The sequence below is a fragment of the Phalacrocorax aristotelis genome, chromosome 2 (assembly GCF_949628215.1).
Source record: "Phalacrocorax aristotelis chromosome 2, bGulAri2.1, whole genome shotgun sequence".
Classification (NCBI taxonomy): Eukaryota; Metazoa; Chordata; class Aves; order Suliformes; family Phalacrocoracidae; genus Phalacrocorax; species Phalacrocorax aristotelis.
The window spans coordinates 25432759-25449459 of record NC_134277.1 but is presented as its reverse complement, the minus strand read 5'-3'; the positions used below and the strand labels follow the sequence as shown (position 1 = coordinate 25449459).

The window sequence follows — 16701 nt, the reverse complement described above, 5'->3', positions numbered from 1 at the left end:
GTCTGTAACATACATGAAAAGGGACAGAAACTGAACAGAGCTGTTCTGAAGGAGGGGTTTGCTCTATTTCTGCACTTATGCCCCAAAATACAATCCTGTGTTACTATTGAAGCCTAGACAATAAATTCTTCCTTTTACTTGCACATTGCTCAGGTTTGCCACGAAGTGGTATATAATACTGCATTCAAGCTTTTCCTGCTATTACAACCAGGCCGCTGCTTCCATTAACCTTGTTCAAGACTTGCTGCATCCAAAAGCAGGAGGTTGTTCCTCCAATAAAACAAGCAGGAAGACACAGGAGTGGATCAGCAGAGGTGTCAGCATGGGAGAGGCGGCTTCCAGTGCCAGGCACGAGCCAACAACTCCTTGGTAACCAGCACAGCAGTGGAAAAAGTGTCTGAACATAAAGACTCTCCCATGAAATTGTGACAGGTGGTTTCTATACTCTTTCACTTAGTTACCCATTTGTATCTGTTGTCCATCCCCCTCTGTAACCATATGAACAGCATTTAAAAATAAAGATTAAAAAAGTATTTTCAATCCCTTTCCCGTATCAGCCTCCTGCTCCAACAGATGGCTACATGTGCCAGCATTAGTTTACACAGTTTTCTTTCCATAAGTGCATTATTAGTGTTGACGAACGTTATATTAAGTCTTTCCAAGTTTACAGGTTTATAATTTTATTCTGTCCTCCAACACTCCCCCCGATCATTAAGTTATCAAAGGCATATCCATAAATGTAATAAGTCTTCCCACTGCCACATTCAAGTGTGAGAAATCTTGAGAGACTTGACAGCAAAATGCCTATTCTTGCTAAATTCTGAGGATGTCAGTAAGGTTTTTAAGGAAATAAATTATAATCAACTCCATGCCTTGAAAACAGGTTCTACCTAGTTCCTCTAGGCTCCTTTGCCTATCCATAGCAAATCTTCTGATTCTTTCACAGGTATCATCAAATACTTCTGATGCAAATTAAAACAAAAATGGTTCTCCTACAAGCAGGGACCGCAACAAAAATACTGCTGTTGGTCAGATGTCATCATGCAACTGTTAGTGTAAGACTTGAGCCCAACTACTCAACTAAGAAGTCAACTGAACTATTTTATCTGGTGAGCCTGAAGTCAGATGAAAGCAATGAGATATGATGAGATAAAGAACTTATAATTACAATGAACCAGAGAGTTTGTTTCAGACTGAAAAGTCAGTCAAAAATAGCTTAAGAACCCAAGACAGACCTTCACATATATGCTGATGAGCACTTTTCTTATAAAAAGAAAAGACCATGGGGACAGGTTACACAATTATCTTCGCAAAATAAATGCATTTGCAGGTGGGAAGGTTTTACAACCATCTTTTGTCAGGTATGACAACAACCTTCATCACACTGAAGCAGCATGCTGTACAAATGAATGGGACTCTCACATTATCTTCAGCAGACACTTAAAAAGTGCTTCCCAAGAAATAATTCAAGACTAGAATGGTAAATTAGTTTGGCTCTTCTTCCTTCATTCAGAGCAATTCCTTCATTTAAAAAAAAAAAAAAAAAAAAACACAAAAATTTACTTACTTCATTCCCTTCCCTCTTTTCTGCATTTCTCCTCCTTTTCTTTCCTTCCTTCTCTTCCAAATTTCCTTTTTTACTACCTTTAGCAAAAGCTAGAGGGAAAACTAGGTAACGAGAGTTCTGTATTTCGTTCTGCTAATGCATTTCAAAGTTTCATTCTAGTACCAAGAAAGAAATCTCTCCTGCTTTTAGGTGCTTCTTTCCTGAGGTCAACAACCCTACAGCTTGGGAAATGCAGCTCCCAAGGCAGATCAATGTCACAGGAAAGAAAAGATCTGCTCCCTTACATATTATCTTCTAAACCACTGAATTTGACAAGGCACCCTCTATTAAATCAGCACTGTATAAATGTATAGACAGAAAAAGAGATTCAACTTTGTCATTATTCTCTTGTGCAACTACTCTTCAGAGGTCTGAATAACCTATATTCCAACTCAGTCTCCCAGAAATCTTAGTAACAGCCATCCACGACCTTTCTGCCATTGCCTTTCTCATGAAAGTTTGAGGGTTTGGATGAGGACCGGACGTCCAGCTTCACAAACAATTAAATGAAGAGTCCTCATCCGTGTTTGCATCTCATCCACACCTGACTTCTTTTTTTAAACTTGTTCTTTTTTCCTTTTTTTCTCCCCTCAGATAAATGACCTGGTTACAGAATTCTATGGGACTTGAACGAAAAGTCATAAAGGAATTTTCTAGCAGCTACTGCAGGTTTGTCAGACTTGCAGTAGCACAGTAACTTGTAAAGCAAAAAGGTGTCATGAAACTTGCTTTTCAGTATATAATGTGCTATGCTGGAAAAAAATGGCAGAACCTCTACAAACATACCATGTCCCACAACTCAGAATTTTGTTGGGGGGCATAATAAAAATTGTAGCATCTAAAATTATTCAGAATATGAAGAACACTCCAGTATATCTTTTCTTGCAAGATGCATAAAACTTAAAAAGGATAGGTTTCAAACTGATAGTGAGAAGAGATCATCAGCATAAGGATGACTGTAATTTTATAAGAATTCTCTGAACAGCATAGACATAATGCTCAATTTCCAAAAAACTAGTTATTTCAACAGAGAAGTGAAAATCACTGCTGCTGCTTTGATGTGTTTGAGCAAAAACATGTGCTGCAGTACACTTATGACTGTGCTCAAATCAATTCTAAGGAAAAAGCTATAACAGTACAAAACAGCCAAGCCTTCTGCAGTTGATGGCAATTTGCACCTCCAAAGCTGTGAGTTCATCCTGAGTCACTTTCAATGAACAACAAATCCCGAGAATCAAATTGGTCAAAAATCACATCTACCATTAAAGTTAGAACATCAGTGAGAAGTCCTCCATCCTTAGAGTACATTAAGTTTCTCATAACAGTATTTCACAAAACTGAGACTGCAGATATTGTGGATGGCTCTTCTTGCATAGCTGCCTACCAGCAGTATAATCACATTTTATAATTATAAAATTTTATGTACCTGGACTACTTTGCCAAATACAGGGAATTTCTTGCCAACTTGAAAGTTATGGGTGGCAGTTCCACTGCTTTCCCAGGCAGCAGCAAAGCCAACCACCCCCATCATTAAACTGTAGAACTTTTGAAGAGAACTCTTCTGCACAACATTAAAATAACATTTCTATAGCCAATATTTATCAAGGGAACCCATTTGTTTATTAAAAACCCCACTATTTACAGGGAAGTCTAGGCAAGACTATTTTACACGTATTTGCTGCAGGTTTAAATATGTTTTCTTTGCACTTACACAAAGATTTAATAAACTGGGAGAGACCAGATTCAAACGTACTAAGCCTGTAGACTGAAAAGCATCAGAAATGAATTAAATGAAGCTGAGCTTGCATGATACATAAAAAAGCATGGTTTTTTTCTAGTGGTTTTATTTCCTCACTACTCACTTGGCAACATTTGGTATTTTCCTCTTCAGGTAATCTGTATACAATTTAATATTAAATTATAAACATCCTACACAGCAAAACTGAAATACAGCTAACATGAATTCTATGCAATTTCTAGGATAGAACGATACAGACTGGATCAAAATCTTGCTGGTATGATGTTTGCTACTAGCTTAGATTACTTTACATTTACATAACATCTAGCTGAATTGTATCACAAATCTGTTTCAATCAGAAGCTGCAACATATCTCCTAGTCATCAGGATGAGATAGCAAGTTGTACTGTAGCATTAACTTACACAAATTCTGATCAAATTATAAAAATTTTTTGCAAAACAAATATCTCCACCCACACTTTGCATACCATTTCTGACTAGCACACCATCATAGAGTAAAAGAATTAACAGATAAAACTGCCTGCTTCTGCGTCCTCTGGGGGCCACTCCAGAACTGATACAGGAACTTCGGAGAAAGCCCATCCACCCAGGAATATGATAAACGAAAGAGCAAGATCATAACACTACTTCAGTTCACCAGCAATAGAGGACAAAACCCAAAAGTTACTTTTACAGAGGCAAAGTGATCTGTTTATGCTGATGATTCAAAAATCTTATGATACAAAATCACCCCCCTGAATTCAACATCCAGCTCTATACTGAATTGCTATTTCTTTATTTGCTTTTTGCAAAACTGCTAAATCCAGAATTATGCGTAGGCCTGTATTAGGGAGTAGAATGAAAGATATCAGTGAAAAATGTGCCGCGCATTGAAAAGATGCATATCATCACTAATGCTGACAATATCCAATAAACTTATCTCAAAAACAAAAAGTAGTCACTGAAAGGTATTTACTAAACTATACCAAAACCCAGAAGTCATCATGTACGTAGAAGCAGCACTTTATGACTGATGGAGCTGCTGCTGGAAGAAGTTGTCCTGTCATTAATGTTGTGATAGTAGAAAAAAAATAAAGTCCTTAAGGGTCTGTTCCTTAACTAACCAACTTACTTTTCATGTTCTTTCCTGTCATGGTATCAAAAGAGAAACCTAATCAAAGTTGTTGGAAGCCAGTCCAGTCCTACCTAAGGGAACTCAAACTCAGAAAACAATATTTAATCTGTTCCTCCCGATTTAAGAACACCAGCTACACTTTTCTTTAGTTCAGAAATAGGCTTTGGAGTACTGGTATCTCACCATCTCTCCATTGTTTCAATTAATATTTGCTAGGATACTCTCCTTTATTTCAACATGGTTTGTAAGCTGTAATTATCATTGTATCAGTACCTGAAAAGTTTAGGAAAATTTTAACACTAGTACTATCAAGCTCAATTTATAAACAGTGTATAGCACTGCCTGACAGCTGAATATTTTGTTGGGACTTCAATGGAAAATAACCCCAACAAAGCTGTGTGGATCTGCCTGGCAGCTCCTGTGAGCACGAAGGGGCACATCTACTCTCACATTTACAGAGGAGTCACGAAATATGACAGCCTGAAGCCTCACCTGACCCAGGCCAAACTTTTGTACAAGCTCTCACCCAGCAAATTCCTACTGACCACGCAGGTCAGGCTGCATGAGGTAAAAGCTCAGTGGTAGCTGGCACAGTGTAAGGATTTCCCTTAAAGGACAAAATAATCTCTTACTTCCAGCAGCCGGAGCCCAGCAGAGCTGTGTGACTCACCCTCGGAGTGCCCACACCAGCTACCTCTGGGGATCAGCTAGGCGTACTTGTACTGTGGCCCAGGTCTTGTGATGGTACCATCCATATTCTTGTCTGTGGGGTCTCTGAGAGAAACAAGAACTGCCTGCCTGAGACAGAGTACCTACTCAGAGGTCAGCTTGTTAAATAGCCCACCCGAGCTTACAGTGTGAGGGGAAAAATGTTAAAACACCATGTGTGTGTTTGGTTTTAAGGGGGTTTGTTTAATTTTGTGTAGGATTTACACAGCAAAATAGCTAAAACGAGATAATTATCTGACTCTTTTTGCTATAGGATTTCCAAAGGCTGACTAACCTCCTTTGCACTGAGATGTGATGCTGATGATTTTTAGCCTGCTCAACTCCAGCTTTTTGAAGTTCTTCCTATCTGGAGTCAGAGACATGAAGGAGACTGGCAAACGTTCACTCCTCAGGTAAGCTCTTATCTCCTGCTGTGACAGGCATCAGCTTCACTACAAAACTGATCCACACAGAGAAGATCGTAATCTTTACAGAGCACTCAGCACTATCAGCCTATTAAACTATGTATTTCTTACATTTCCCATCTGCATTCTTAACTTTTGGCCACGGTTTCCATATTATATGTTATTTCCCCCCCCCTAATTAATCTGGCATCTCTGTTTAACTAAATTTTGGTGTAGGGAATCTTTATCAATAAAAAAATGTCCAAAACATTATTGATTTCTTAAGCTCAGAAAACTAAAATGGACAAACCCCAGAGACAGTAGTAACACAGTGAACAGAGCTGACAGTTTCATATTTGGGAAGAAAAAACACCTGGGAGAAGAAAGATGGTGGAAACAACAGCTTTCACATATATACTTAGATGGAAAAATACTACTAAGAAATACCCTAATTTAAAATTTGCTTTAAAAAAAATCCCATGTGCCTAAGACTTTCATTCGTTGTACAATGACAGCAAGCACAAATGGTTGGGTTACTTCTGTGTATTAAACAATGGCAAATACACTGAAGGTTTGCAATTTATTAATAGGTATAAGCAAAGGAAAACTTCCATAAAAAATGCTTGCAGCTAAAACAATAATTGCAATAGAAACATTCAAGGTTATTCTTGACCAAAAAAAAAAAGAAATCTCTCTTTCTGAGACAAAACTGTGCAAATTAAGTTTGTATTCAGTGTGAAACAGCCTACTCACACCACTTATATTACAGTGTTGTCATGCATTTAGAAAAGAATTTTTCTAAAATAAGGAACTCCAACAAAATAATAATGAAACCTTCAGAAAATAATTGAGATGGGACTGAACCTTCCCCTTTAATCATATTCAGTGACTAAGAAGAAAAACCCTTTAATTGGCTAGTATAGAAAAAACAAACATGAATTGCTGTCAAACTAGTTATTTGATCCCACATTGATATACAACTGCTCTCTTCTTGGAGTATAATTCACATACTGCATAAAGTATAAACACGGTCCTCTAGAAATAAAATCCTCTACTTTTACCCTTAACTAGTAACAGCCAAAACCGTATTTCATCACTCTATCTTTACTACCACCATTGGTTTTCTTTACATGCCAGAACATATGGTGAAATTTTTTTTTCTTCAATTCCACCGGAATTCTGTTGAGATTAATCTATGTGTTGATCTACAACTGAAACACACTAGCTGTCAGTTAAGTCATCAAACATATTTCAAATTATTCCACACAACGGCCACATTTTAATCTTTCTGTCTTGTACTGATGGTAACTGCTGCTTTTTTCCTCTCTTTCCCTGAGCATGCTTCTGCTCTGAGCTTTCATACATTGAAATATTCCATTAAGATCCAAACCACTGCCAACACACTCCTACATAAGCATTCAAGAATGACTACTCTAAAATGACTACCTTGCTTCTGTTTATTTAATAAAGACAGCATGCAAGAGAAATTAAATAATCATAGAAGTTAACAAAGCAAAAAGATATTCTGACATCCATGATATAGCATGTATTTATCAAGGATCGTTTTAATTTTATCTTCGACCACCAAGCAAATCTGTAACTGATAAAGACATTTCTACAGATCCAGCAAGATGCACAGACTTGTTAGCAGAGATGAAAAAGTGGCTGATCACATCCTTCACTCATTCGTCCCAGAGGCCGTTCAGCCAAGCATATATCGGAAAAAATTGCCCATAGTATCCTCTTAATACAATAAAACATAAGGCTGCTGGAGAGAGAAATACAAAGCTGTACCAAGAAAAACATCGCTTTTAAGCCTTCCCCTACCTTTTCCCTGATATTTACAAACCGCAGGCAGTGCTGCCGGGGACTCTCACCAGGGTGGCTGCTGAGAGGTCTCATGTGGCGTTCCCAGCTTCCCACCACCTCCCTCTGTCTGGATTTTAACCATTCCCGAGAAAACCCACCCTGACATGCACAGAATGAATCCTGCTCAAGTTGGAAGCATGTGATAACTAGGCTTCAGGTTGAAACGGGAAGCCCCAGCACCCAATTAATCTCAGAGATTTAAACAAGCCCCATCTTACCGTTTTGCTGTTGCCCAGATCAGGTTAGATTCACCCGCAACTCTTTGGCATCTCTCTAGCTATGTTAGTGTTTGCAGTCAGGCCGGGCTCGTTCAGCAACTGAATTCACAACATCTTTCTGCACTAGCAAGCTGAAATGGTACGGCTGTACTACAGCTAAGAAAGGGGGAAATCTAAAGCAGAAAACAAAGAAATCCCTCAAGACAGGGTATTCCCAGTGGAGTAAAATATAAAAGGTACAGAAGAGCACCGAGGATACAACATTTCTCAGTCTAAATTTCACCAGCAATACCACGCTCTTTCTAAAAAGATTTTTTTTTTAAATATGTGATGGACTTGCCTGTGGAGTTCCCAGAAAGGCAGAGTATCCAGGCTCTGCAGCAGCATTGCAGCCAAAGTAACCATGCATATGCTATCTAGGCAATTTACAACAGTCTTTTTGAAAAGATATTGATTTACAATGTAGCAGTGCCTCAACCCAATACAGAACTGCAGCCAAAATAGTTAATGGAGATTTCATAGGAATTAAGGAAAAAAACTCAACATCCAATCAAAAGGATGCAACTTATCATTCCCAGTTCAATCACGACCCAGAACTGAAGGAAAACAGCAAGTTCTTGAGTGACAAATGATATTAAAGCCATAGTCTAAGGGCATCTGGAAATAAGCACTACAAATGCCACTGTTCACTTTTACAGAAACAATAAATCTGAAAAAGCATTTAAAATGTATTGAGCCAAAATATGAACTCTGAAGTTAATTCCAGCATTGTGAGAATGACACGTACTATTTAATTTATGAACATACAAAATATGCAAAGCTGTGAGTAAGCGACCGACACCTACTCCGTGCTGGGAAGCCACTGCTGAGCCCAAGTGGGCTTCGGTGTGGTACGAGGGAAGAGAGGGCAGCATGAGCAAAACCTCAAGGAGGGCTTCTCCAAAAGGGAGGCAGCAAGACTTCTCCATCTCCTACTCCTACAGCAGCCCCTGCTGGCCTGTGCTTCAGATGGCTCCTGGCTCCCCAGAAACCTCCCAGGGTTGGGGGAGCGCTGGACAGACTATGCTAGGACAGGAAACAGTAATGTATACATAAGTGAAACCTTCAGGAGAGAAAGAACACTCAACTGAGATGACATGAAATATTTTTCATTTTTATGTAACAGGGAGTTGCAATGAACTAGTAGGCGAAACACAGCCCTGGCTCACGCCCCAGGCAGCTCCAGTGACCCACGTCACAAGACCATCAGAACCAGGCTCCCCGGTAGAGTCCCACTTTGAAGAAAGCACAGCGAGCTTAAACTCCACACATTTGCTCAAGTCACCAAGACTTAAACACTTCTTGACTCAAGCCTCACAGCTGACTCATCAGTGGCTTCAGTGATTATAAAACTTGAATGACGAGCGAATTCCATAAGATGCTCCTAAAATTAAATAGCACTTGTTATTTTTCCCCCTCATCTATTTCCCAACCTTAGTTAGAGGGGCATATTCCAGGAGACTACTCAGTTCCTTAGCTTGGTTTTTAAGCAGATAGAAGGCTTCACTTCTCCCAAAAAAGACGACTTCTACTCTCTAGGCCAAAATATTTTTCTCGGGTGTCTCAAGCATGAGGGTCCAAAGAAAACATGAAAAAAGCTTCCAGTTGAAATGATGAGAAAATATGTTTAAAACATTTACATTTCTTGTCCTTACTCTGTCAACATCAAGTTTTTCTGAGGATGAGGGAGAACAGGACACAAGGATTCTCAGAAAAAAAAAAAAAAAAAAAAAGAGACAGGCACATTAAGGGAAAAGTGGTGGGCGGCCACAGGGAAAGGGAAAGCAGAAGGCAAGCCAGAGAAACAGGGAACTGCATTCCAGAAGCAAGCAAGGTGTTAGGCCCCAAGGCATGGAGACAGAAAGCAAGCCAAACAGCTGGCAAAGTAACAGAATCTATCTCAAAGAAGCCAAACTCTCCCACATTTTAAACTTAATCATTTTTACTGTATTAAAAAAAAAACCTGCCTTTATTGCATCAAAGCCCTTCTTGTTGCCTTTGACATCCCTCAATAGATTCAAATCCAGTTGGGCTTTGGCTTTCCCAACTGCATCTCTGCATGCTTGGAAGATGTCTCTGTATTCCTTTTCAGTTACTTGTCCCCACTTCCACCTTCTGTGTATTTCCTTTTCACCTACGAGTCTTGTTAGGAACTCCTTACTCATCCATGCATGCTTCCCAGCATTTTTGCTTGACTCCCTACTATTTCTTACCTCCACCCTTTCCTCCTGTGGTAGTCCCATCCCCTCCCCTACTCCCAAACCCATTCATAGACTGCGGTTGAACACAACTTGGCTGGAACACAAATATGCGCTCTGCTACTGCCCATGGTACCACAGACAGGATTGGGAAACCTGGCTGGCAGGCAAAGGCCATATAGAATTACAGCTGGAACTGATGGACCACGCAGAGCCCCCTGTACCATGGGACTGGTTTGTTTTCCTGTGGGGTGGGAGAGAAGCTGAACTAAAGAAGTTTCAATACAACTAAAAAAAAAAAAAAAGTCAAATAACTATGGGTTTAGGTTTTAAAACTCTGCATGGAAACCAGCTGCAAGTACAAGCTTCACATTATCAGTACTCTAAGTCATGCCACTACTTTCACCCCGGGTCAGACTCCAAAATGCTATGTGGCAATTGAGAACAATTTCTCACATATAAGGAGGCATCTTTGGAGCTTTTCAACATAACAGATATACAGTCATCCACAAATTGCTGTACTTACAGAGATTACACAATGTCATAACTCTGATGGTCAAATTAACTAAACATGCAAACCATCATTTATTAATATGGCTTAGTGAAAAGAATGCCAGTAGTTACCTTGTGTTGTGTGTGGTCGTACTATATACTGTTCAAAAGGAACTTGTAAGTAATGTCCTATTTCCATTAGCCTATATTAAAATATCCAAGAGAGAGGAGGGGAGAGAGGAAGCAAGTGAGAAAGGCGGCTGACGGTTCCTCCCTGTCCAAGAAGTAATAACCACATGCAGTAATTTGTACAAGTATCATGCGTCCGTATGAGCCCATTTTCTCCTCACAGAAGAAACTGCATGACTAAGGAGAGCTACTGCTCAACTCATACCCTTTCCATTTTGATAACAACAGATTGAATATACAAGGAAAGAGTAAACACACTTTGGAGTTTCAGAAATTTACTCACATATGAAAGTCATTTGGACTTCTAGCCAGCCACTTTATAAGCCAATAATCATAAAAATTGGTTTAATAAGATGTTTAACAAGTTGTATTCAGAAACAGAGGACTGGATAGGAAAATACCTGTCCAAGTCCACTTCAGTTCCCTACTATCACAGGAGATCACAAAATACGACCCCTTCCCTAACCTGGTATGTTTGGGTTTAGTCTGAAATTAGAATACATAGAGTGCACAAGACATGACCTAATATATAGCGTACAAAGCACCACAACCTAGACTACTCAGGAAAAATGACATTTAAATCAACATCTCAGACAATCATTTTTCAAAAACACCACAAAGAACTCAAGCAGTATAAAATTCAAATGTATGCACTCTGTCTGGAAGACGATAACAATCAGTAAGATGGCTTAGTGAAGTAGCTTTAATTACACTAACCCCTCTACTATGACATACAAATCCTAAAACCACATAGTTGACAATACTTATATTTGCAATTAAAAAAAATACCTAATCAGGAAAGGGTATTAATATTCCTATTACACAAATTCTAACGCTGAATACTAGAGAGACAGTTTACGAAGGGGTTTTTTTTTTTTAGGGAGAGTTATAAAGACTTAACAATGGCTTTTTAATATCTACTAGTACACTCCCCAGGGAAGAATCCCTGAAAATGTTTCATTTTTGAGTTACATATATTGCTACAGCTTATCTCATACAGGTACAAAACTCAATGACTTCCCATTTCAAAGTCATCCATAGCATTATAGCTAGGAGAAGAAAGCTTTCTATAAATGAATTAAAACTTAACACAAAAAGATGAGTTCACCTTCATCTCTTTCTCAAGTTTAAATATGTCATGCACTGAAATTCTCATCGTATTTGAAAGCACTGGATTTTAGCTTCCCTTCATTTTCACTTTGAGGTACTCACATGAAAGGCTTTGTTGGTTTGGGTGTTTTTTATTTCACCTGATGTCTTTCTACATTGCAATGGAAAAAAAAAATCTCAGGTTTTCTAACTAAAAAAGATTTATGCACACAATGTAGGCTATTGTGGTTAAAAAAATAAAGCCAAATCAACCTCCACATTCCTATGATGTAGCTAAGAAGCTAGAATAAGTTGCAAGTTTACAGCATCCACTTTGAAAAATCCATATCTGTTTTACTCTTCTTCACTAAGCATTGTTCCCTTGAGCCACAATTTCAGACCTGAAGGCTTTTTCTATCTGCTGAGTTTGCCACAACAATGCAAATGGTGAATTCATGTTATGAGAACAGTAAAGCAACCACCTTCAGATGGGAATAACTGTTGACAACTCTCACGCTGGAAGTGAACTACCAACATACAAGTGAAAGACTTCAGCTCATGAGCACTGTTCAGCTGCATCTATCCCTCCCTTACAGGCTTTATTAACAAAGATAATCAAAATTTCTGCTGAAAAATCCACTGAGGATCACAGCGAAAGATCATGCGATCTTTGAATTCAAGTTCCACACACCAAGACCCTGACGTGCCCTGTGGAAAGGGCAGAAACTACATGGAAATAAGCATCCTACCACTTGAGAGCTTTAAGCCAATCTAGACTACAAAGCGATGAAACTCTGAAGGCACCCCAGAAGTGAGATGATATGGCCAACTACCTTAGGCCTCATATAGATTATTTTCAGAAAATTAATCAGAACTCCTGAGAGCTTCCTCTGTGGCCTCTACAGTACACATAGAAACTGCTTTTACAGGATGTCAGACAGCTTGAGACGGTGTTCTTGGATTGACTTGAAGCCCAAAATTCAATATACTTTAAAATTTAATTTTTCTGCATCTTCTCAATGGAAGACAATGATGAGTGTTGAAATGAATATATAACTGCTCCATTAAGTAAGGACAACACTTTTGGCATTGAAGAAGGTTGACTGAGTATCTGCAGAAGGGTGAAAACTATGTTAAAAAAAGCTAATGAAGTACCTACCTACAAACCAAGTGAGAAGTTGGAGATTATCTTTCACTGGTATTCACAATAAGAGGGAACTGAGGGAGTGTCACAATTATTCAGGCAAAAGTAATCTTTCCTCCTGTAGATCCTTCTAACCACCAGCAGTTTACTTCCTAATTCAATTATAAAATCCAGACATATCAGTCATAACTTGGTGAAGGAACTTCACTTTTGAACTCATTTATACCTTTGGTCATCAGATGGTAGAGAGTTACACACCACCATGCAGTTAGAAACCATTCCTTCTCTTGAAAAACAAAACAAAAAATATCTGATTATTTCTCACTCAGTAGGAACTACAAGGCCTCTAAAGAAATCTTTTACGATTATTCCATCTTCACCAGCATAAATTCAGCTTGCGATTTTACGGGTTACTATCTCATCCTCCCTCAGTCCCGTTTCACACTCTAATGGGTCTTAATCTATTACCTTCAACTCAATGGAAGTTACATTGCACTTCTGGCTGATCATTCTTGTCTTCTTCTGTGTCATCTTCTGTGTAATTTTTATTATATGACGGCTAATATTGATATGATATTTACACAAACAGGATTTCTGCAATAACATGATGACAGCTTTGGTTTTGTTCTCCTTTCCTTTCCTATTGTTTTCTGAAGGTTTACTACTGAGTCACTATCTCCAAGCTATTATCCAGTGACCCTGTAATTCTTATCCAGAATAATGTAATTTGTTTAGACTCACCACTACACATCCATAGCTGCAGTTTAAGTTCTTCACATGCATCAGTTTGTACATATCAGCATGAAATGCCTTATCATTTTATCATCCAAATAGTCCATACTGCAAAATCCTTGGGCAACTTAGTTCAACTAACAACAGGTTTTTTTAAATGTGCCAATTTTTCATCTCTCTTCCATGTCTTTGTCTTCTACCTGGAAGGTTAGCTGCCATTCAGTCAGTCTCAAAATTGGATATTTTATCTGTTCTGCATGGCATACACGACAGATGTGACAAATGCATGAGCCTCATGCAAATCACAATGACTGGCAAATCTGATGATAGAAAAACACTAGGTTAGATGGTGGCATGCTAAGAGATTAACGATGTTGCTAACAAAAAATTAAATAGAAACACTCAAGTAATATCTGATTTAGGAATATTGTTGGTTCTCATGACTGAATATGAGAAGCAGCTGTGAGAAATATCTCCCCTCCTTCCAGCTATATTTGTCTAGAAGACTACACTACCTAATGTACAAGAGTTTAACTGTAGTCACCCATACCTTTGTTCTTTACTAATTAAATTGGCACAGAATGATGTACATCAAAAAGGCAAGTCAAACCCCTACCTGATGCAATGCTGAGTCAAGCGCTCACATGAAATCAACAGCGGAACTGCAGGTATTGCACTAATATTTATCTGTTCTTTGGCTAAATACGAAGTATTGGATTTGACCTACAAAGCTCTTTACTGTTTGGGTCACTAGTCCCTTGCAGACTGCTTTTCTTGTCCCATTTTATCTCAGTAATTCAGACAAGAGGGCTGCATTCACCTGGGCATTCTCACTGAAGGGCACTTCAGTCCAGAAGTTGATAAAGCTTTAATACATGTTGAGCAGCTTATCTATTTTCCCAGGACATCTTAGGCGTGAAATAGAAAGCATCTCGTAAGGAGTGAGCTGCTGAAGACAGAAAACTTTAGAAAGGATAAAAGAGCCTCTTCCTTGTATTATAAAAACTACCTCTACAAAATACAGTCAGTGGTAGCACAGCTGCTGCAGCTTACATGTTCACACAGCACCCATTCTCACAGAAAATTCCACCTAAACATTTTTTTTCCTCCTCAGACCACCTCTTTCAGCATCTCTGGAGCTGGACCCCACTAGAGTATGTTCTTAAATAAATTCCCTGGAGATATTCTGCCCTACCATCTTCTTGTGAAGTAGAAAAACATGGACTTCCATGTGAGGGAGCACACAGTGGCTACAGAGGGCCGGAACAGATTTATACGTCAACAAATTTGCCTATTCAACTCAAGAGTAAATATGTGGCCTATCAAGAAAATTCAAGAAGTCTAAAAGGTTTTAATAATTTAAAAAGGAGCAAAATATTAACTTCAACGGAGGGAAGGAATTTCTATTACTGCGTTTCAGATATTCAGTCATTTCCTGAATTTTGACAAATTTTAAAGGAAACACACCATTTCAGTCTAACAAATTCAAATGCAAATCAAACTTCTTTTGGTTAAATGACATGGAAAAATACATTGATTAATCTATCTAGCTTATATCTATCTGTCTTGTATCAAGTTGAAGACTCCCTGCCACATGAGGAAAGAGAAGAAATTAAGGCCTATGACAAAACAGGTGATTGATTCCACAGAACTGAAGGTTGAAGGTTGAGAATGGATATCTTCTTCCACTTAAGTCACCACTACAGGATTTACAGCACTGTTAAGAGTTTCAAGTCAGAAAGTCTACAAAATACCGAACACTTACAGTTTTGCCCAAGAGCTCTCTGTAGTATTGGGGGTGGGGGGTGGGTGTTTGCTTCCAAACGCCAAGAAAAAGCCCACTTGTACAAGTTAGTTATCATTAATAAAAAACACCATACATTACTTTAATATTTTACTTTTTTTTTGGGCCATTCCAGAAGGTATCTAAAGTCTGCACATATCAAACTATTTTGCAGGCAAAGAATGATGCAGCCATGCATCACCGCTGAAGTATTGCTGCCTTGGTGCTCAGAGACTTATTTCCTTCTTCAGAACTCAAACCAGACTAAACCCACTTGCAAAATCTTCTGAGGGAAAACCAAACCTGGTACTGTATTTAATTTCTGACTGATTTAGCATAAGATTACTATTAAAAGAATTCTTACTGTACCATAAAACAAAGCCAAAACCCCTTACATCGGTCATCCTCATAATCTAAGAGGTCCCATGGCTAGCTACACACAGTTAAAATAGTAATAATGTATTGTTTCACACATTTCCTTAAGAGAAATCTTACAGTCTTTTCTAGAAAAGAACAATAAAATCTCAAAAAATGAGGCAGTACAAGCTATACGGTTCACAGACAAAATTATGCTGCAGTGAACACAATTTGTTCACATTCTGGATGTTAAGAAATTTCTCTTATGAAGCAGAATCACTGACACTCGATTGTTCTGTTGTTCTTCCAATTAGTAAGATACCTTCTTAATTAAAACTTAAAAATAAATTTAGTATTAGCCTAGCAGCCTAGTCATTAAAATAGGACTCCACTCTAGTAGACTCTTTATCAACAGAGAAGCGAGAAGAGCATCCATGACCAAGTTGACCACCTATTCAGGTGAAAGAGGGAGGGAACCCCACCCTTCTTTGCCTTCTGTTTCAGTGGGGAGATTCAGAAGCAGAATAGTTGAGAGGTAAGAGGAGAACCGATTAAGAAAACCGTAGTGCTACTAACTATCAAAAAGAAAAAGCCAAGAAGGAAACTTGTAGCAAGATATGTACTTGTCATTTTCGTTACGTGCTCTCAGCCATAACGTATCTTTTCTTTCTGTAAAACATAGTTTTAATTTGCAACCTGAAAAATATAATTGCTGTAGCTTTATACATTTTTTCTCTCATGCTATCTAGTGTCTGATATTCAAATAAAGCATTCCATCTTCAGCCAGGTTGTGCCTGCCTCGCATAATGCCAATGAGTAACAATATGCCTCCGACGTAATATTAGGCAATCTTTACTCAGCTTTTAAGGGGTCACCCGAAGAAAAAACAACCTAGCCTACAAAGAGATGTACACGACCAGCGATAGGACATGAGGAAATGGTACAAAGCTGCCTCAGGGGAAGTTCAGACATTAGGAAAAGCTTCTTCACTGAGAGGGTA

General features: G+C 38.6%; 1 protein-coding gene across 4 annotated transcripts in view; it reads right to left on the bottom strand.

Moving 5' to 3' along the window:
* Positions 1 to 16701, bottom strand: part of CDK14 (cyclin dependent kinase 14) — a 325979-nt gene that overhangs the window by 252748 nt on the left and 56530 nt on the right. The window contains exon 1 of one of the 4 annotated variants that reach the window (XM_075082798.1): positions 7679 to 7699. The exons of the other annotated variants lie outside the window; for them this stretch is intronic. The gene's annotated coding sequence lies outside the window, so the exon portion shown is untranslated. Of the gene's footprint in view, positions 1 to 7678; positions 7700 to 16701 lie in introns of those variants that run through there. 4 annotated transcript variants of the gene reach the window in all.